This window comes from Gadus morhua, unplaced genomic scaffold (assembly GCF_902167405.1).
Source record: "Gadus morhua unplaced genomic scaffold, gadMor3.0, whole genome shotgun sequence".
NCBI classification, from domain to species: Eukaryota; Metazoa; Chordata; class Actinopteri; order Gadiformes; family Gadidae; genus Gadus; species Gadus morhua.
In genome coordinates this window covers 39,574-59,419 of record NW_021963989.1, presented here as the reverse complement: position 1 = coordinate 59,419, position 19,846 = coordinate 39,574, and the positions used below count along the sequence as shown (strand labels likewise).

General features: G+C 46.8%; 27 non-coding genes across 27 annotated transcripts; all 27 read right to left on the bottom strand.

Annotated features, from left to right (window-relative positions):
- Positions 1 to 3,744: 3,744 nt before the first annotated feature.
- On the bottom strand, positions 3,745 to 3,863 carry LOC115538556 (5S ribosomal RNA). Its single transcript, XR_003975403.1, has one exon. It is a non-coding gene; the product is annotated as a 5S ribosomal RNA (ribosomal RNA).
- Positions 3,864 to 4,284: 421 nt separating this feature from the next.
- LOC115538490 (5S ribosomal RNA) lies at positions 4,285 to 4,403 on the bottom strand. The gene has a single exon (XR_003975346.1). It is a non-coding gene; the product is annotated as a 5S ribosomal RNA (ribosomal RNA).
- Positions 4,404 to 4,824: 421 nt separating this feature from the next.
- On the bottom strand, positions 4,825 to 4,943 carry LOC115538491 (5S ribosomal RNA). The gene has a single exon (XR_003975347.1). It is a non-coding gene; the product is annotated as a 5S ribosomal RNA (ribosomal RNA).
- A 421-nt stretch (positions 4,944 to 5,364) lies between these two features.
- On the bottom strand, positions 5,365 to 5,483 carry LOC115538564 (5S ribosomal RNA). Its single transcript, XR_003975410.1, has one exon. It is a non-coding gene; the product is annotated as a 5S ribosomal RNA (ribosomal RNA).
- Positions 5,484 to 5,918: 435 nt separating this feature from the next.
- On the bottom strand, positions 5,919 to 6,037 carry LOC115538505 (5S ribosomal RNA). The gene has a single exon (XR_003975360.1). It is a non-coding gene; the product is annotated as a 5S ribosomal RNA (ribosomal RNA).
- A 421-nt stretch (positions 6,038 to 6,458) lies between these two features.
- Positions 6,459 to 6,577, bottom strand: LOC115538484 (5S ribosomal RNA). Its single transcript, XR_003975341.1, has one exon. It is a non-coding gene; the product is annotated as a 5S ribosomal RNA (ribosomal RNA).
- Positions 6,578 to 7,012: 435 nt separating this feature from the next.
- On the bottom strand, positions 7,013 to 7,131 carry LOC115538511 (5S ribosomal RNA). The gene has a single exon (XR_003975365.1). It is a non-coding gene; the product is annotated as a 5S ribosomal RNA (ribosomal RNA).
- A 421-nt stretch (positions 7,132 to 7,552) lies between these two features.
- On the bottom strand, positions 7,553 to 7,671 carry LOC115538493 (5S ribosomal RNA). Its single transcript, XR_003975349.1, has one exon. It is a non-coding gene; the product is annotated as a 5S ribosomal RNA (ribosomal RNA).
- Positions 7,672 to 8,106: 435 nt separating this feature from the next.
- LOC115538566 (5S ribosomal RNA) lies at positions 8,107 to 8,225 on the bottom strand. Its single transcript, XR_003975412.1, has one exon. It is a non-coding gene; the product is annotated as a 5S ribosomal RNA (ribosomal RNA).
- A 421-nt stretch (positions 8,226 to 8,646) lies between these two features.
- LOC115538557 (5S ribosomal RNA) lies at positions 8,647 to 8,765 on the bottom strand. The gene has a single exon (XR_003975404.1). It is a non-coding gene; the product is annotated as a 5S ribosomal RNA (ribosomal RNA).
- A 421-nt stretch (positions 8,766 to 9,186) lies between these two features.
- On the bottom strand, positions 9,187 to 9,305 carry LOC115538553 (5S ribosomal RNA). Its single transcript, XR_003975400.1, has one exon. It is a non-coding gene; the product is annotated as a 5S ribosomal RNA (ribosomal RNA).
- Positions 9,306 to 9,740: 435 nt separating this feature from the next.
- Positions 9,741 to 9,859, bottom strand: LOC115538504 (5S ribosomal RNA). Its single transcript, XR_003975359.1, has one exon. It is a non-coding gene; the product is annotated as a 5S ribosomal RNA (ribosomal RNA).
- A 421-nt stretch (positions 9,860 to 10,280) lies between these two features.
- Positions 10,281 to 10,399, bottom strand: LOC115538483 (5S ribosomal RNA). The gene has a single exon (XR_003975340.1). It is a non-coding gene; the product is annotated as a 5S ribosomal RNA (ribosomal RNA).
- A 421-nt stretch (positions 10,400 to 10,820) lies between these two features.
- On the bottom strand, positions 10,821 to 10,939 carry LOC115538482 (5S ribosomal RNA). Its single transcript, XR_003975339.1, has one exon. It is a non-coding gene; the product is annotated as a 5S ribosomal RNA (ribosomal RNA).
- Positions 10,940 to 11,374: 435 nt separating this feature from the next.
- On the bottom strand, positions 11,375 to 11,493 carry LOC115538563 (5S ribosomal RNA). The gene has a single exon (XR_003975409.1). It is a non-coding gene; the product is annotated as a 5S ribosomal RNA (ribosomal RNA).
- Positions 11,494 to 11,914: 421 nt separating this feature from the next.
- Positions 11,915 to 12,033, bottom strand: LOC115538492 (5S ribosomal RNA). Its single transcript, XR_003975348.1, has one exon. It is a non-coding gene; the product is annotated as a 5S ribosomal RNA (ribosomal RNA).
- A 435-nt stretch (positions 12,034 to 12,468) lies between these two features.
- On the bottom strand, positions 12,469 to 12,587 carry LOC115538554 (5S ribosomal RNA). The gene has a single exon (XR_003975401.1). It is a non-coding gene; the product is annotated as a 5S ribosomal RNA (ribosomal RNA).
- Positions 12,588 to 13,163: 576 nt separating this feature from the next.
- On the bottom strand, positions 13,164 to 13,283 carry LOC115538513 (5S ribosomal RNA). Its single transcript, XR_003975367.1, has one exon. It is a non-coding gene; the product is annotated as a 5S ribosomal RNA (ribosomal RNA).
- Positions 13,284 to 13,703: 420 nt separating this feature from the next.
- LOC115538536 (5S ribosomal RNA) lies at positions 13,704 to 13,822 on the bottom strand. Its single transcript, XR_003975383.1, has one exon. It is a non-coding gene; the product is annotated as a 5S ribosomal RNA (ribosomal RNA).
- Positions 13,823 to 15,861: 2,039 nt separating this feature from the next.
- LOC115538561 (5S ribosomal RNA) lies at positions 15,862 to 15,980 on the bottom strand. The gene has a single exon (XR_003975407.1). It is a non-coding gene; the product is annotated as a 5S ribosomal RNA (ribosomal RNA).
- A 421-nt stretch (positions 15,981 to 16,401) lies between these two features.
- Positions 16,402 to 16,520, bottom strand: LOC115538481 (5S ribosomal RNA). The gene has a single exon (XR_003975338.1). It is a non-coding gene; the product is annotated as a 5S ribosomal RNA (ribosomal RNA).
- A 421-nt stretch (positions 16,521 to 16,941) lies between these two features.
- LOC115538499 (5S ribosomal RNA) lies at positions 16,942 to 17,060 on the bottom strand. The gene has a single exon (XR_003975355.1). It is a non-coding gene; the product is annotated as a 5S ribosomal RNA (ribosomal RNA).
- Positions 17,061 to 17,481: 421 nt separating this feature from the next.
- LOC115538503 (5S ribosomal RNA) lies at positions 17,482 to 17,600 on the bottom strand. Its single transcript, XR_003975358.1, has one exon. It is a non-coding gene; the product is annotated as a 5S ribosomal RNA (ribosomal RNA).
- Positions 17,601 to 18,021: 421 nt separating this feature from the next.
- On the bottom strand, positions 18,022 to 18,140 carry LOC115538498 (5S ribosomal RNA). The gene has a single exon (XR_003975354.1). It is a non-coding gene; the product is annotated as a 5S ribosomal RNA (ribosomal RNA).
- A 421-nt stretch (positions 18,141 to 18,561) lies between these two features.
- Positions 18,562 to 18,680, bottom strand: LOC115538512 (5S ribosomal RNA). Its single transcript, XR_003975366.1, has one exon. It is a non-coding gene; the product is annotated as a 5S ribosomal RNA (ribosomal RNA).
- Positions 18,681 to 19,115: 435 nt separating this feature from the next.
- On the bottom strand, positions 19,116 to 19,234 carry LOC115538488 (5S ribosomal RNA). The gene has a single exon (XR_003975345.1). It is a non-coding gene; the product is annotated as a 5S ribosomal RNA (ribosomal RNA).
- Positions 19,235 to 19,655: 421 nt separating this feature from the next.
- Positions 19,656 to 19,774, bottom strand: LOC115538486 (5S ribosomal RNA). The gene has a single exon (XR_003975343.1). It is a non-coding gene; the product is annotated as a 5S ribosomal RNA (ribosomal RNA).
- Between the last annotated feature and the right edge of the window lie 72 nt (positions 19,775 to 19,846).

Here is a 19,846-nt window from a genome sequence, read left to right as displayed (position 1 = left end):
GACACAGCTCCTTGCACCCTCGTACAACCTCCTGACCCACCCCACTAATCTCTCTCCAAATCCAAATCTCACCAGTAATCTAAATAAAAACTCATGCTCCACCCTATCAAATGCTTTATTCCAATCTATAGCTAACACTATTCCCCCTGTTCCGTCTCTCTTCATGAATTCTATTGTATCCCTAACTGTCGCTATTGTGTCAGCTATATCCCTACCTGGTATACTGTAACTTTGAGATGTTTTGATTATATCCCCTATCACTCGTTTTATTCTGTTAGCCAACACCTTGGCCAGAATTTTGTAATCTACATTTAGCAGATTTATAGGCCTATAATTCTGCAAGTCTAGTTTACTTCCTTTCTTCTTAAAAACTAAGGTAATCACACCTTCTACCATCCTACCCTGCACTATCCCTGTTTTCTCAGTCTCCCTGAATACCTCTACTAAAATTGATGCCATCTGCTCCTTATATACTTTATAAAATTCAATCCCTATCCCATCACTCCCAGGACTCTTCCCGCTTTTCAGCCCCTCTATCGCCTCCATCACCTCCATCCTACTTATCTCTCTGTCACACCATTTACTATCGTCCACACTCAGCTTGCTTTCGACACTATCCAGTACCTCCACTATACTGTCCTCCTCTAATCCACCTCTCTGATATAACTCCCCATAAAACTCTTGCACCCTCTCCAGTATGGCCACATAGTCTGCTACTACCTCCCCCTCCTTTTTTCCTGATTTCGTGTATATATGTCCTGCTTTGTTTGCTTTTTTCTAGGCCCAGAAAATACGCTGTGCACCTTTCTCCCTCCAGCGCATATTTAGCTTTGCTCCGTAAAATTGCTCCTCTACATTTCTCTGCCTCATATCTCTGAAGTTCCATCTTTACCTCTATATAATTCTCCATGCTGTAACCTTCTTCATTCTCTGCTTTACTCAGCTCTACCCTCAGTCTTTCCCTCAACTCCTTCTCTTTCTTCATCATTTTCACTTTTCTTTTCTTACTGTACCAAATGCTTATTGATTTAATCTTATTCTTCACTTTCTCCCATATCTCCCCAATCTGAGTATCTGCCCTATTCTCTTCAACATATTCTTTAATTTTCTCATTCTCCATATCTAATAACTCCCTAATCTGTTGTTTATATTCATCCTCTTCAATATAACCTGCATTCAAAATCCACATCCCTCCCCCTATCTCCTCTCTCCCTACTTTAATTCTGAATCTCACCCCGTCGTGGTCACTCAGTGCATTTATTTCATGTCTTATTCTGTCTACATGTTTTACGTTCTCTCCCTGTGTTAAAACCAAATCTATCCTGCTTTGTTTCAGTACACCATCCCTCATTTGTCTCCTGGTGAATTCCCTCCTCTCTGGATTCTCATTTCTCCACACATCTACTAAATTCTTGTCCTTCATCATGTCTAACAAGCTCTCCCTCGACTTTTCCCATCTGAACACTACACCTTGCCCTATATCTAACCTGCTACATTTAGTATTAAAATCCCCTACTATTATACATCTCCCAATCACTAGCCCTTTCAGCTCCTCTATTATAATTCTTTTATCCATTTCTATATTCGGAACATATATATTAATTAGTCTAAACAACACATTTTGATACTTAAACTCTATGACTATTATCCTCCCTGTCCTATCTTTATATATCTCTTTTATCTCATCTACCCTATGTTTTTTAATCATTATAGCCACCCCTCTTGCGTTCTTAGCCCCGTTATTATAATAAATCTCCCCCCCCCCACACCTCCTTTACCTCTATAACTTTTACGTCATCCCAATTTGTCTCCTGTATGCATAGGATGTCACTTCTATATATATTTAAAAGTGACCTCAGTTTGCCTCTGTCCCTTAAACCATTCACATTAACAGAAGTTACTGTGGTCATGAGAGCTAAAAGAAAGAAAATATTTAAACCAAAAACCAAAGCAAGACTCACATGCCAGACCGCGGTCCTTTACTTCTCACTCCCCGTGTCTTCTCCTCCTCTGCTTTCCTTTTGGCGGCCAGTTCTTTTGTCTTCTTCCCTCCTTTTCGTCCTCTGCCCTCCTGTCTTTGCTCCTCATCTATTTTTTCCACCGGTTGTTCTGCTCTCCCTCGTTCATCGTCTGTATCCTCCGCCACATCATCGTCCTCCGCTTTTCCCCCCTGCTCCATCATCTGTTCGTCACCGTCCTTCTCAGCACTGTCGCCGCTGTCAGATCTATACCGCCATTCCAGTTCTTTTTCCGCTTCCTCGTTCTCACCTCCCGTCTCCTCTTCAGCTCCCCTTCCGTCATCGCTCTCTCCGTCTTTATCCTCCATTTGTTCTCCTCTCTCCTCCTCTCTCGCCGCTGCGTTCCGTTCCTCACACTCCCGCGCATAATGCCCTGTCTTCTGGCACCTGAAGCACTTGAAATCAGGGCACTCCCTGAAGATGTGTCCTGGCTTGATGCAGAGTCGGCACACCCGCACCTGTCGATCATGTATCACTCTAAAGTACTCCGCTCCTCTCAGTGTCTCTAACTTGGTTGAGTACGGGAGTGATCGTACCTGCTCATTAAAGCAGACTTTTAAAAATCTTGTCCCGTCCGCAATCTCCGTCCCCGGCCACTTGCGCCGTTTGATGACAGATATTGGCCGCACACCCCACTCCTCCAGCCTTGCCAGTATTGTTGCATCTTCCATGTAAACAGGCAAGTTAATAAATGACACCACCATGTCACTGTTCACAATCTCCCTGCCATGCACTAAGGCTCCTTTTACACGCACGCCATCCAGGAGCTTGCGCTTTCCCACCTCATCCTTCATGGTGATTTCATAGTTTTTTTCCCCTCTCACACGGCATCCGCTCACCACTCCACATTGCACTGCTACTTCCCGCAGAATATCCATCATGGAAATCACCGCTTTTCCCTCCACCTCAACGTCCACTGTCAGCTCTTTCCCGTACTCTTTCTGCCGTCCTTCTCCCGTTTCTGGCCGATTCTCAATCCCGTTCCTTCCCTCTTCCTCCAGTGCTCCAACTCCACTGCTAGGCATTGTCTGCTCCGGTCCTTTGTCTGCTGCCATGTGGTCCATCCGTCAAATGAAAGCCTCCCCAAACAGCAAAAAAAGCTGTGGGGAGATTTAGAACTATAATTAAATTACGATTTTGTCAAAAGAATATAATCTACAAATCAACAAGAAGAAAAAAAACACCAGGCTGCTGTATCAGCCTAATCTGCCAACAAACTTTTTCCTGCTTCCTTCACTTCCTGCTTTGCGCACCTGAACGAGATCAGACGAGATCGGGCGTGCCTAAGGTGGTATGGCCGTAAGCATTTATAGACTTGACCATATTAGCTTTTATACAGGGGGAGGACGTAAGGAGTGAGAGCGCTGCCGTGGCCAGAGACGGGACTCGTACAGAAACAATGATTAGATCCATAATGAATGAATGAATACGTTATTCCAGACTCAGAGTTACATATTTGAACGCAATGCATTACACTGCTTTGGCGTCATCGTTTGCGTGATCTTTTGAAGAAACGTAGCGTTGCAAAACCTGGGATGGACTAAGGTGGACCGCCGTCATTGCAGCTCTCTGCTACGTCACTACACTGTCCACATGTTTCACAAATAGAGTTTGAGGAGACGTCGTCAGAGTCTGTATGTTGCTTAAATTCTCCAAAACAGTGGGCGCTAAAGATCAGCGCACGGTAGGCCATTGCATCCAATGAGCTCGAGTTGAAATGGTATAATGCTTACAGCACCTGGTATTCCCAGGCGGTCACCCATCCAAGTACTAACCAAGCCCGACCCTGCTTAGCTTCCGAGATCAGACGAGATCGGGCGTGCCTAAGGTGGTATGGCCGTAAGCATATATAGACTTGACCATATTAGCTTTTATACAGGGGGAGGACGTAAGGAGTGAGAGCGCTGCCGTGGCCAGAGACGGGACTTGTACAGAAACAATGATTAGATCCATAATGAATGAATGAATACATTATTCCGGACTCAGAGTGACATATTTGAACGCAATGCATTACACTGCTTTGGCGTCATCGTTTGCGTGATCTTTTGAAGAAACGTAGCGTTGCAAAACCTGGGATGGACTAAGGTGGACCGCCGTCATTGCAGCTCTCTGCTACGTCACTACACTGTCCACATGTTTCACAGATAGAGTTTGAGGAGACGTCGTCAGAGTCTGTATGTTGCTTAAATTCTCCAAAACAGTGGGCGCTAAAGATCAGCGCACGGTAGGCCATTGCATCCAATGAGCTCGAGTTGAAATAGTATAATGCTTACAGCACCTGGTATTCCCAGGCGGTCACCCATCCAAGTACTAACCAGGCCCGACCCTGCTTAGCTTCCGAGATCAGACGAGATCAGGCGTGCCTAAGTTGGTATGGCCGTAAGCATTTATAGACTTGACCATATTAGCTTTTATACAGGGGGAGGACGTAAGGAGTGAGAGCGCTGCCGTGGCCAGAGGCGGGACTCGTACAGAATCAATGATTAGATCCATAATGAATGAATGAATACGTTATTCCAGACTCAGAGTTACATATTTGAACGCAATGCATCACACTGCTTTGGCGTCATCGTTTGCGTGATCTTTTGAAGAAACGTAGCGTTGCAAAACCTGGGATGGACTAAGGTGGACCGCCGTCATTGCAGCTCTCTGCTACGTCACTACACTGTCCACATGTTTCACAAATAGAGTTTGAGGAGACGTCGTCAGAGTCTGTATGTTGCTTAAATTCTCCAAAACAGTGGGCGCTAAAGATCAGCGCACGGTAGGCCATTGCATCCAATGAGCTCGAGTTGAAATAGTATAATGCTTACAGCACCTGGTATTCCCAGGCGGTCACCCATCCAAGTACTAACCAGGCCCGACCCTGCTTAGCTTCCGAGATCAGACGAGATCGGGCGTGCCTAAGTTAGTATGGCCGTAAGCATTTATAGACTTGACCATATTAGCTTTTATACAGGGGGAGGACGTAAGGAGTGAGAGCGCTGCCGTGGCCAGAGACGGGACTCGTACAGAAACAATGATTAGATCCATAATGAATGAATGAATACGTTATTCCAGACTCAGAGTTACATATTTGAACGCAATGCATTACACTGCTTTGGCGTCATCGTTTGCGTGATCTTTTGAAGAAACGTAGCGTTGCAAAACCTGGGATGGACTAAGGTGGACCGCCGTCATTGCAGCTCTCTGCTACGTCACTACACTGTCCACATGTTTCACAAATAGAATTTGAGGAGACGTCGTCAGAGTCTGTATGTTGCTTAAATTCTCCAAAACAGTGGGCGCTAAAGATCAGCGCACGGTAGGCCATTGCATCCAATGAGCTCGAGTTGAAAAAGTATAATGCTTACAGCACCTGGTATTCCCAGGCGGTCACCCAACCAAGTACTAAACAGGCCCGACCCTGCTTAGCTTCCGAGATCAGACGAGATCGGGCGTGCCTAAGGTGGTATGGCCGTAAGCATTTATAGACTTGACCATATTAGCTTTTATACAGGAGGAGGACGTAAGGAGTGAGAGCGCTGCCGTGGCCAGAGACGGGACTTGTACAGAAACAATGATTAGATCCATAATGAATGAATAAATACGTTATTCCAGACTCAGAGTTACATAGTTGAACGCAATGCATTACACTGCTTGGGCGTCATCGTTTGTGTGATCTTTTGAAGAAACGTAGCGTTGCAAAACCTGGGATGGACTAAGGTGCACCGCCGTCATTGCAGCTCTCTGCTGCTCCCTGCTAGCAGCGTCACTACACTGTCCACATGTTTCACAAATAGAGTTTGAGGAGACGTCGTCAGAGTCTGTATGTTGCTTAAATTCTCCAAAACAGTGGGCGCTAAAGATCAGCGCACGGTAGGCCATTGCATCCAATGAGCTCGAGTTGAAAAAGTATAATGCATACAGCACCTGGTATTCCCAGGCGGTCACCCATCCAAGTACTAACCAGGCCCGACCCTGCTTAGCTTCCGAGATCAGACGACATCGGGCGTGCCTAAGGTGGTATGGCCGTAAGCATTTATAGACTTGACCATATTAGCTTTTATACAGGGGGAGGACGTAAGGAGTGAGAGCGCTGCCGTGGCCAGAGACGGGACTCGTACAGAAACAATGATTAGATCCATAATGAATGAATGAATACGTTATTCCAGACTCAGAGTTACATATTTGAACGCAATGCATTACACTGCTTTGGCGTCATCGTTTGCGTGATCTTTTGAAGAAACGTAGCGTTGCAAAACCTGGGATGGACTAAGGTGGACCGCAGTCATTGCAGCTCTCTGCTACGTCACAACACTGTCCACATGTTTCACAAATAGAGTTTGAGGAGACGTCGTCAGAGTCTGTATGTTGCTTAAATTCTCCAAAACAGTGGGCGCTAAAGATCAGCGCACGGTAGGCCATTGCATCCAATGAGCTCGAGTTGAAATAGTATAATGATTACAGCACCTGGTATTCCCAGGCGGTCACCCATCCAAGTACTAACCAGGCCCGACCCTGCTTAGCTTCCGAGATCAGACGAGATCGGGCGTGCCTAAGGTGGTGTGGCCGTAAGCATTTATGGACTTGACCATATTAGCTTTTATACAGGGGGAGGACGTAAGGAGTGAGAGCGCTGCCGTGGCCAGAGACGGGACTCGTACAGAAACAATGATTAGATCCATAATGAATGAATGAATACGTTATTCCAGACTCAGAGTTACATAGTTGAACGCAATGCATTACACTGCTTGGGCGTCATCGTTTGTGTGATCTTTTGAAGAAACGTAGCGTTGCAAAACCTGGGATGGACTAAGGTGGACCGCCGTCATTGCAGCTCTCTGCTGCTCCCTGCTAGCAGCGTCACTACACTGTCCACATGTTTCACAAATAGAGTTTGAGGAGACGTCGTCAGAGTCTGTATGTTGCTTAAATTCTCCAAAACAGTGGGCGCTAAAGATCAGCGCACGGTAGGCCATTGCATCCAATGAGCTCGAGTTGAAATAGTATAATGCTTACAGCACCTGGTATTCCCAGGCGGTCACCCATCCAAGTACTAACCAGGCCCGACCCTGCTTAGCTTCCGAGATCAGACAACATCGGGCGTGCCTAAGGTGGTATGGCCGTAAGCATTTATAGACTAGACCATATTAGCTTTTATACAGGGGGAGGACGTAAGGAGTGAGAGCGCTGCCGTGGCCAGAGACGGGACTCGTACAGAAACAATGATTAGATCCATAATGAATGAATGAATACGTTATTCCAGACTCAGAGTTACATATTTGAACGCAATGCATTACACTGCTTTGGCGTCATCGTTTGCGTGATCTTTTGAAGAAACGTAGCGTTGCAAAACCTGGGATGGACTAAGGTGGACCGCCGTCATTGCAGCTCTCTGCTACGTCACAACACTGTCCACATGTTTCACAAATAGAGTTTGAGGAGACGTCGTCAGAGTCTGTTGGTTGCTTAAATTCTCCAAAACAGTGGGCGCTAAAGATCAGCGCACGGTAGGCCATTGCATCCAATGAGCTCGAGTTGAAATAGTATAATGCTTACAGCACCTGGTATTCCCAGGCTGTCACCCATCGAAGTACTAACCAGGCCCGACCCTGCTTAGCTTCCGAGATCAGACGAGATCGGGCGTGCCTAAGGTGGTATGGCCGTAAGCATTTATAGACTTGACCATATTAGCTTTTATACAGGGGGAGGACGTAAGGAGTGAGAGCGCTGCCGTGGCCAGAGACGGGACTCGTACAGAAACAATGATTAGATCCATAATGAATGAATGAATACGTTATTCCAGACTCAGAGTTACATAGTTGAACGCAATGCATTACACTGCTTGGGCGTCATCGTTTGTGTGATCTTTTGAAGAAACGTAGCGTTGCAAAACCTGGGATGGACTAAGGTGGACCGCCGTCATTGCAGCTCTCTGCTGCTCCCTGCTAGCAGCGTCACTACACTGTCCACATGTTTCACAAATAGAGTTTGAGGAGACGTCGTCAGAGTCTGTATGTTGCTTAAATTCTCCAAAACAGTGGGCGCTAAAGATCAGCGCACGGTAGGCCATTGCATCCAATGAGCTCGAGTTGAAATAGTATAATGCTTACAGCACCTGGTATTCCCAGGCGGTCACCCATCCAAGTACTAACCAGGCCCGACCCTGCTTAGCTTCCGAGATCAGACGAGATCGGGCGTGCCTAAGTTGGTATGGCCGTAAGCATTTATAGACTTGACCATATTAGCTTTTATACAGGGGGAGGACGTAAGGAGTGAGAGCGCTGCCGTGGCCAGAGGCGGGACTCGTACAGAATCAATGATTAGATCCATAATGAATGAATGAATACGTTATTCCAGACTCAGAGTTACATATTTGAACGCAATGCATCACACTGCTTTGGCGTCATCGTTTGCGTGATCTTTTGAAGAAACGTAGCGTTGCAAAACCTGGGATGGACTAAGGTGGACCGCCGTCATTGCAGCTCTCTGCTACGTCACTACACTGTCCACATGTTTCACAAATAGAGTTTGAGGAGACGTCGTCAGAGTCTGTATGTTGCTTAAATTCTCCAAAACAGTGGGCGCTAAAGATCAGCGCACGGTAGGCCATTGCATCCAATGAGCTCGAGTTGAAATAGTATAATGCTTACAGCACCTGGTATTCCCAGGCGGTCACCCATCCAAGTACTAACCAGGCCCGACCCTGCTTAGCTTCCGAGATCAGACGAGATCGGGCGTGCCTAAGGTAGTATGGCCGTAAGCATTTATAGACTTGACCATATTAGCTTTTATACAGGGGGAGGACGTAAGGAGTGAGAGCGCTGCCGTGGCCAGAGACGGGACTCGTACAGAAACAATGATTAGATCCATAATGAATGAATGAATACGTTATTCCAGACTCAGAGTTACATATTTGAACGCAATGCATTACACTGCTTTGGCGTCATCGTTTGCGTGATCTTTTGAAGAAACGTAGCGTTGCAAAACCTGGGATGGACTAAGGTGGACCGCCGTCATTGCAGCTCTCTGCTACGTCACTACACTGTCCACATGTTTCACAAATAGAATTTGAGGAGACGTCGTCAGAGTCTGTATGTTGCTTAAATTCGCCAAAACAGTGGGCGCTAAAGATCAGCGCACGGTAGGCCATTGCATCCAATGAGCTCGAGTTGAAAAAGTATAATGCTTACAGCACCTGGTATTCCCAGGCGGTCACCCAACCAAGTACTAACCAGGCCCGACCCTGCTTAGCTTCCGAGATCAGACGAGATCGGGCGTGCCTAAGGTGGTATGGCCGTAAGCATTTATAGACTTGACCATATTAGCTTTTATACAGGAGGAGGACGTAAGGAGTGAGAGCGCTGCCGTGGCCAGAGACGGGACTTGTACAGAAACAATGATTAGATCCATAATGAATGAATAAATACGTTATTCCAGACTCAGAGTTACATAGTTGAACGCAATGCATTACACTGCTTGGGCGTCATCGTTTGTGTGATCTTTTGAAGAAACGTAGCGTTGCAAAACCTGGGATGGACTAAGGTGCACCGCCGTCATTGCAGCTCTCTGCTGCTCCCTGCTAGCAGCGTCACTACACTGTCCACATGTTTCACAAATAGAGTTTGAGGAGACGTCGTCAGAGTCTGTATGTTGCTTAAATTCTCCAAAACAGTGGGCGCTAAAGATCAGCGCACGGTAGGCCATTGCATCCAATGAGCTCGAGTTGAAAAAGTATAATGCATACAGCACCTGGTATTCCCAGGCGGTCACCCATCCAAGTACTAACCAGGCCCGACCCTGCTTAGCTTCCGAGATCAGACGACATCGGGCGTGCCTAAGGTGGTATGGCCGTAAGCATTTATAGACTTGACCATATTAGCTTTTATACAGGGGGAGGACGTAAGGAGTGAGAGCGCTGCCGTGGCCAGAGACGGGACTCGTACAGAAACAATGATTAGATCCATAATGAATGAATGAATACGTTATTCCAGACTCAGAGTTACATATTTGAACGCAATGCATTACACTGCTTTGGCGTCATCGTTTGCGTGATCTTTTGAAGAAACGTAGCGTTGCAAAACCTGGGATGGACTAAGGTGGACCGCAGTCATTGCAGCTCTCTGCTACGTCACAACACTGTCCACATGTTTCACAAATAGAGTTTGAGGAGACGTCGTCAGAGTCTGTATGTTGCTTAAATTCTCCAAAACAGTGGGCGCTAAAGATCAGCGCACGGTAGGCCATTGCATCCAATGAGCTCGAGTTGAAATAGTATAATGATTACAGCACCTGGTATTCCCAGGCGGTCACCCATCCAAGTACTAACCAGGCCCGACCCTGCTTAGCTTCCGAGATCAGACGAGATCGGGCGTGCCTAAGGTGGTGTGGCCGTAAGCATTTATGGACTTGACCATATTAGCTTTTATACAGGGGGAGGACGTAAGGAGTGAGAGCGCTGCCGTGGCCAGAGACGGGACTCGTACAGAAACAATGATTAGATCCATAATGAATGAATGAATACGTTATTCCAGACTCAGAGTTACATAGTTGAACGCAATGCATTACACTGCTTGGGCGTCATCGTTTGTGTGATCTTTTGAAGAAACGTAGCGTTGCAAAACCTGGGATGGACTAAGGTGGACCGCAGTCATTGCAGCTCTCTGCTACGTCACAACACTGTCCACATGTTTCACAAATAGAGTTTGAGGAGACGTCGTCAGAGTCTGTATGTTGCTTAAATTCTCCAAAACAGTGGGCGCTAAAGATCAGCGCACGGTAGGCCATTGCATCCAATGAGCTCGAGTTGAAATAGTATAATGATTACAGCACCTGGTATTCCCAGGCGGTCACCCATCCAAGTACTAACCAGGCCCGACCCTGCTTAGCTTCCGAGATCAGACGAGATCGGGCGTGCCTAAGGTGGTGTGGCCGTAAGCATTTATGGACTTGACCATATTAGCTTTTATACAGGGGGAGGACGTAAGGAGTGAGAGCGCTGCCGTGGCCAGAGACGGGACTCGTACAGAAACAATGATTAGATCCATAATGAATGAATGAATACGTTATTCCAGACTCAGAGTTACATAGTTGAACGCAATGCATTACACTGCTTGGGCGTCATCGTTTGTGTGATCTTTTGAAGAAACGTAGCGTTGCAAAACCTGGGATGGACTAAGGTGGACCGCCGTCATTGCAGCTCTCTGCTGCTCCCTGCTAGCAGCGTCACTACACTGTCCACATGTTTCACAAATAGAGTTTGAGGAGACGTCGTCAGAGTCTGTATGTTGCTTAAATTCTCCAAAACAGTGGGCGCTAAAGATCAGCGCACGGTAGGCCATTGCATCCAATGAGCTCGAGTTGAAATAGTATAATGCTTACAGCACCTGGTATTCCCAGGCGGTCACCCATCCAAGTACTAACCAGGCCCGACCCTGCTTAGCTTCCGAGATCAGACAAGATCGGGCGTGCCTAAGGTGGTATGGCCGTAAGCATTTATAGACTAGACCATATTAGCTTTTATACAGGGGGAGGACGTAAGGAGTGAGAGCGCTGCCGTGGCCAGAGACGGGACTCGTACAGAAACAATGATTAGATCCATAATGAATGAATGAATACGTTATTCCAGACTCAGAGTTACATATTTGAACGCAATGCATTACACTGCTTTGGCGTCATCGTTTGCGTGATCTTTTGAAGAAACGTAGCGTTGCAAAACCTGGGATGGACTAAGGTGGACCGCCGTCATTGCAGCTCTCTGCTACGTCACAACACTGTCCACATGTTTCACAAATAGAGTTTGAGGAGACGTCGTCAGAGTCTGTTGGTTGCTTAAATTCTCCAAAACAGTGGGCGCTAAAGATCAGCGCACGGTAGGCCATTGCATCCAATGAGCTCGAGTTGAAATAGTATAATGCTTACAGCACCTGGTATTCCCAGGCTGTCACCCATCGAAGTACTAACCAGGCCCGACCCTGCTTAGCTTCCGAGATCAGACGAGATCGGGCGTGCCTAAGGTGGTATGGCCGTAAGCATTTATAGACTTGACCATATTAGCTTTTATACAGGGGGAGGACGTAAGGAGTGAGAGCGCTGCCGTGGCCAGAGACGGGACTCGTACAGAAACAATGATTAGATCCATAATGAATGAATGAATACGTTATTCCAGACTCAGAGTTACATAGTTGAACGCAATGCATTACACTGCTTGGGCGTCATCGTTTGTGTGATCTTTTGAAGAAACGTAGCGTTGCAAAACCTGGGATGGACTAAGGTGGACCGCCGTCATTGCAGCTCTCTGCTGCTCCCTGCTAGCAGCGTCACTACACTGTCCACATGTTTCACAAATAGAGTTTGAGGAGACGTCGTCAGAGTCTGTATGTTGCTTAAATTCTCCAAAACAGTGGGTGCTAAAGATCAGCGCACGGTAGGCCATTGCATCCAATGAGCTCGAGTTGAAAAAGTATAATGCTTACAGCACCTGGTATTCCCAGGCGGTCACCCATCCAAGTACTAACCAGGCCCGACCCTGCTTAGCTTCCGAGATCATACGAGATCGGGCGTGCCTAAGGTGGTATGGCCGTAAGCATTTATAGAATTGACCATACTAGCTTTTATACAGGGGGAGGACGTAAGGAGTGAGAGCGCTGCCGTGGCCAGAGACGGGACTTGTACAGAAACAATGATTAGATCCATAATGAATGAATGAATACGTTATTCCAGACTCAGAGTTACATATTTGAACGCAATGCATTACACTGCTTTGGCGTCATCGTTTGCGTGATCTTTTGAAGAAACCTAGCGTTGCAAAACCTGGGATGGACTAAGGTGGACCGCCGTAATTGCAGCTCTCTGCTACGTCACTACACTGTCCACATGTTTCACAAATAGAGTTTGAGGAGACGTCGTCAGAGTCTGTATGTTGCTTAAATTCTCCAAAACAGTGGGCGCTAAAGATCAGCGCACGGTAGGCCATTGCATCCAATGAGCTCGAGTTGAAAAAGTATAATGCTTACAGCACCTGGTATTCCCAGGCGGTCACCCATCCAAGTACTAACCATGCCCGACCCTGCTTAGCTTCCGAGATCAGACGAGATCGGGCGTGCCTTTTTTTTTTTTTTTTATCTTTTTAATGTTTTCAATTTTTTTACAATTTCCCGTCACTACTTACAGCAACCTGGCCTTCCGAGGAGGTCTCCCATCCAAGTACTAACCAGGCCCGACCCTGCTTAGCTTCCGAGATCAGACGAGATCGGGCGTGCCTAAGTTGGTATGGCCGTAAGCATTTATAGACTTGACCATATTAGCTTTTATACAGGGGGAGGACGTAAGGAGTGAGAGCGCTGCCGTGGCCAGAGACGGGACTTTACAGAATCAATGATTAGATCCATAATGAATGAATGAATACGTTATTCCAGACTCAGAGTTACATATTTGAACGCAATGCATCACACTGCTTTGGCGTCTTCGTTTGCGTGATCTTTTGAAGAAACGTAGCGTTGCAAAACCTGGGATGGACTAAGGTGGACCGCCGTCATTGCAGCTCTCTGCTACGTCACTACACTGTCCACATGTTTCACAAATAGAGTTTGAGGAGACGTCGTCAGAGTCTGTATGTTGCTTAAATTCTCCAAAACAGTGGGCGCTAAAGATCAGCGCACGGTAGGCCATTGCATCCAATGAGCTCGAGTTGAAATAGTATAATGCTTACAGCACCTGGTATTCCCAGGCGGTCACCCATCCAAGTACTAACCAGGCCCGACCCTGCTTAGCTTCCGAGATCAGACGAGATCGGGCGTGCCTAAGGTGGTATGGCCGTAAGCAGTTATAGACTTGACCATATTAGCTTTTATACAGGGGGAGGACGTAAGGAGTGAGAGCGCTGCCGTGGCCAGAGACGGGACTTGTACAGAAACAATGATTAGATCCATAATGAATGAATGAATACGTTATTCCAGACTCAGAGTTACATATTTGAACGCAATGCATTACACTGCTTTGGCGTCATCGTTTGCGTGATCTTTTGAAGAAACGTAGCGTTGCAAAACCTGGGATGGACTAAGGTGGACCGCCGTCATTGCAGCTCTCTGCTGCTCCCTGCTAGCAGCGTCACTACACTGTCCACATGTTTCACAAATAGAGTTTGAGGAGACGTCGTCAGAGTCTGTATGTTGCTTAAATTCTCCAAAACAGTGGGCGCTAAAGATTAGGGGTGTGCCAAAATATCGATACTGCGACATATCGCGATATTTCGTCTTGCGGGACGTTATCGATATGCTGACGCCAAATATCGATATTTAAAGGTCCCATGACATGAAAATCTCACTTTACGAGGTTTTCTAACCTAATTATGAGTTCCCCTAGCCTGCCTATGGTCCCCCAATTGCTAAAACTTGCGTTTGGTGTAAAAAGAGCACTAGCTGTTCTGCTCGCCTTTGAAAAAACGGAGGCTCAAGTGCGCTGATTTGGAATGTCTGTATTCTTCACGTCATCGGGAATCTCAGCTCCTCCCCTTACTCTGCCTGGCCCGCCCAGAGACGTTGGCCCGCCAATGAGACTCGACCGTGCGAGCGCCACACGTGTGTGTGTTTGTGTGAATACACACACTGTAACGCAAGTGTTTCTTGTCGGTTCTTTGACGTGTCTTGTATTTCCACAACGAGACTGTTGTGGGGGTTATGTTATCTCAGCCATGGTTGAGAAGGAATTGGGAGAAAGGAACTTTGGCTTTGACTGGCTGAAGTACATGAACTGCGTCATGCCGCCGGTTGCCGCGAGGCACCATCGCCCGGCAGCCGGCAGCCGGCAGCGCGCGGTTCAGTCGACTTCAGGTTGATGTGAAAGTGGAAGAACCAGAGACGTCGCAGAACCCGACAAAGTCGTTTGTGATTCATTATATCGTCTGGAGGCGCACACCGCTTTTGGCCGTGATAATATGTATTAAATGATATCGATTTCTATGTATTATATGATATTATTTAGATATAGAGCTCCAGGACTGTATCGCAAGTGTTGTACACTTCCTTGTTATTTGGATAACCGTTCTGTCGTACTCTCGTCTCTGGTATTTCTACAACGAGACTCGTATTGGGGGTTATCTCAGCCAAGGTTGAGAATGAATTGGGGGGAAGGAACTTTGGCTTTGACTCCCTCAAGAACATGAACCACGACATGGAGGAGAAAGGGATTGTTGGCGGCGAATGTCTCCAGCTTGAGACCCGCTGAGAGGGACCACCGCTGGAGGCGGAGGTGCCTAAGCGCTGCCCGGGAACAATCCCTTTCTCCTCCTTGTCGTGGTTCAGTCTACTTCACATTGATGAGGACGTTGAAGAACCAGGAACGTCGGAGAACCCAACGCGGTCGTTTGAGATTCATAATATCGGATCACACATCTTTTGGCGGTTATAATATATATTATATAGATATCTATGTAGGCTATATGATAATATTTTGATATAGAGCTCCAGGACTCCCGTGTGTTCTAGAATATTTACAGAACACGGCTAAAGGCTGTGTGCGCCTCGCCATTGCGATACATCCACTGTAAACAGAGCGAATGAAACTAAGCAATGAAATGTTTTCTGCATTTATTTTGTTTTCTAATTTTCTGTTACTTTGCATAAAATGTTTTTGTAATAAATTCTGAATTTCTCCAGCGACACAGATATCGTGATGTATCGTGGGTGAAATTTCTTGCAATATATCGATAATCGCAGAATCGCTGTATCGTGATATTATCGTTATCGTGGGTAAAATATCGTGATAGTATCGTATCGTGGGGTACCTAGTGATACCCAGCCCTACTAAAGATCAGCGCACGGTAAGCCATTGCATCCAATGAGCTCGAGTTGAAAAAGTATAATGCTTACAGCACCTGGTATTCCCAGGCGGTCACCCATCCAAGTACTAACCAGGCCCGACCATGCTTAGCTTCCGAGATCAGACGAGATCAGGCGTGCCTAAGGTGGTATGGCCGTAAGCATTTATAGACTTGACCATATTAGCTTTTATACAGGAGGAGGACGTAAGGAGTGAGAGCGCTGCCGTGGCCAGAGACGGGACTTGTACAGAAACAATGATTAGATCCATAATGAATGAATGAATACGTTATTCCAGAATCAGAGTTACATATTTGAACGCAATGCATCACACTGCTTGGGCGTCATCGTTTGTGTGATCTTTTGAAGAAACGTAGCGTTGCAAAACCTGGGATGGACTAAGGTGGACCGCCGTCATTGCAGCTCTCTGCTACGTCACTACACTGTCCACATGTTTCACAAATAGAGTTTGAGGAGACGTCGTCAGAGTCTGTATGTTGCTTAAATTCTCCAAAACAGTGGGCGCTAAAGATCAGCGCACGGTAGATAATTGCATCCAATGAGCTCGAGTTGAAATAGTATAATGCTTACAGCACCTGGTATTCCCAGGCGGTCACTCATCCCAGTACTAACCAGGCCCGACCCTGCTTAGCTTCCGAGATCAGACGAGATCGGGCGTGCCTAAGGTGGTATGGCCGTAAGCATTTATAGACTTGACCATATTAGCTTTTATACAGGGGGAGGACGTAAGGAGTGAGAGCGCTGCCGTGGCCAGAGACGGGACTTGTACAGAAACAATGATTAGATCCATAATGAATGAATGAATACGTTATTCCAGACTCAGAGTTACATATTTGAACGCAATGCATTACACTGCTTTGGCGTCATCGTTTGCGTGATCTTTTGAAGAAACGTAGCGTTGCAAAACCTGGGATGGACTAAGGTGGACCGCCGTCATTGCAGCTCTCTGCTACGTCACTACACTGTCCACATGTTTCACAAACAGAGTTTGAGGAGACGTCGTCAGAGTCTGTATGTTGCTTAAATTCTCCAAAACAGTGGGCGCTAAAGATCAGCGCACGGTAGGCCATTGCATCCAATGAGCTCGAGTTGAAATAGTATAATGCTTACAGCACCTGGTATTCCCAGGCGGTCACCCATCCAAGTACTAACCAGGCCCGACCCTGCTTAGCTTCCGAGATCAGACTAGATCGGGCGTGCCTAAGTTGGTATGGCCGTAAGCATTTATAGACTTGACCATATTAGCTTTTATACAGGGGGAGGACGTAAGGAGTGAGAGCGCTGCCGTGGCCAGAGGCGGGACTCGTACAGAATCAATGATTAGATCCGTAATGAATGAATGAATACGTTATTCCAGACTCAGAGTTACATATTTGAACGCAATGCATCACACAGCTTTGGCGTCATCGTTTGCGTGATCTTTTGAAGAAACGTAGCGTTGCAAAACCTGGGATGGACTAAGGTGGACCGCCGTCATTGCAGCTCTCTGCTACGTCACTACACTGTCCACATGTTTCACAAATAGAGTTTGAGGAGACGTCGTCAGAGTCTGTATGTTGCTTAAATTCTCCAAAACAGTGGGCGCTAAAGATCAGCGCACGGTAGGCCATTGCATCCAATGAGCACGAGTTGAAATAGTATAATGCTTACAGCACCTGGTATTCCCAGGCTGTCACCCATCCAAGTACTAACCAGGCCCGACCCTGCTTAGCTTCCAAGATCAGACGAGATCGGGCGTGCCTAAGGTGGTATGGCCGTAAGCATTTATAGACTTGACCATATTAGCTTTTATACAGGGGGAGGACGTAAGGAGTGAGGGCGCTGCCGTGGCCAGAGACGGGACTCGTACAGAAACAATGATTAGATCCATAATGAATGAATGTATACGTTATTCCAGACTCAGAGTTACATATTTGAACGCAATGCATTACACTGCTTTGGCGTCATCGTTTGCGTGATCTTTTGAAGAAACCTAGCGTTGCAAAACCTGGGATGGACTAAGGTGGACCGCCGTAATTGCAGCTCTCTGCTACGTCACTACACTGTCCACATGTTTCACAAATAGAGTTTGAGGAGACGTCGTCAGAGTCTGTATGTTGCTTAAATTCTCCAAAACAGTGGGCGCTAAAGATCAGCGCACGGTAGGCCATTGCATCCAATGAGCTTGAGTTGAAAAAGTATAATGCTTACAGCACCTGGTATTCCCAGGCGGTCACCCATCCAAGTACTAACCAGGCCCGACCCTGCTTAGCTTCCGAGATCAGACGAGATCGGACGTGCCTAAGGTTGTATGGCCGTAAGCATTTATAGACTTGACCATATTAGCTTTTATACAGGGGGAGGACGTAAGGAGTGAGAGCGCTGCCGTGGCCAGAGACGGGACTCGTACAGAAACAATGATTAGATCCATAATGAATGAATGAATACGTTATTCCAGACTCAGAGTTACATATTTGAACGCAATGCATTACACTGCTTTGGCGTCATCGTTTGCGTGATCTTTTGAAGAAACGTAGCGTTGCAAAACCTGGGATGGACTAAGGTGGACCGCCGTCATTGCAGCTCTCTGCTACGTCACTACACTGTCCACATGTTTCACAAATAGAGTTTGAGGAGACGTCGTCAGAGTCTGTATGTTGCTTAAATTCTCCAAAACAGTGGGCGCTAAAGATCAGCGCACGGTAGGCCATTGCATCCAATGAGCTCGAGTTGAAAAAGTATAATGCTTACAGCACCTGGTATTCCCAGGCAGTCACCCATCCAAGTACTAACCAGGCCCGACCCTGCTTAGCTTCTGAGATCAGACGAGACCGGGCGTGCCTAAGGTGGTATGGCCATAAGCATTTATAGACATGACCATATTAGCTTTTATACAGGGGGAGGACGTAAGGAGTGAGCGCGCTGCCGTGGCCAGAGACGGGACTTGTACAGAAACAATGATTAGATCCATAATGAATGAATGAATACGTTATTCCAGACTCAGAGTTACATATTTGAACGCAATGCATTACACTGCTTGGGCGTCATCGTTTGTGTGATCTTTTGAAGAAACGTAGCGTTGCAAATCCTGGGATGGACTAAGGTGGACCGCCGTCATTGCAGCTCTCTGCTGCTCCCTGCTAGCAGCGTCACTACACTGTCCACATGTTTCACAAATAGAGTTTGAGGAGACGTCGTCAGAGTCTGTATGTTTCTTAAATTCTCCAAAACAGTGGGCGCTAAAGATCAGCGCACGGTAGGCCATTGCATCCAATGAGCTCGAGTTGAAAAAGTATATTGCTTACAGCACCTGGTATTCCCAGGCGGTCACCCATCCAAGTACTAACCAGTCCCGACCCTGCTTAGCTTCCGAGATCAGACGAGATCGGGCGTGCCTAAGGTGGTATGGCCGTAAGCATTTATAGACTTGACCATATTAGCTTTTATACAGGGGGAGGACGTAAGGAGTGAGAGCGCTGCCGTGGCCAGAGACGGGACTTGTACAGAAACAATGATTAGATCCATAATGAATGAATGAATACGTTATTCCAGACTCAGAGTTACATATTTGAACGCAATGCATTACACTGCTTTGGCGTCATCGTTTGCGTGATCTTTTGAAGAAACCTAGCGTTGCAAAACCTGGGATGGACTAAGGTGGACCGCCGTAATTGCAGCTCTCTGCTACGTCACCACACTGTCCACATGTTTCACAAATAGAGTTTGAGGAGACGTCGTCAGAGTCTGTATGTTGCTTAAATTCTCCAAAACAGTGGGCGCTAAAGATCAGCGCACGGTAGGCCATTGCATCCAATGAGCTCGAGTTGAAATAGTATAATGCTTACAGCACCTGGTATTCCCAGGCGGTCACCCATCCAATTACTAACCAGGCCCGACCCTGCTTAGCTTCCGAGATCAGACGAGATCGGGCGTGCCTAAGGTGGTATGGCCGTAAGCATTTATAGACTTGACCATATTAGCTTTTATACAGGAGGAGGACGTAAGGAGTGAGAGCGCTGCCGTGGCCAG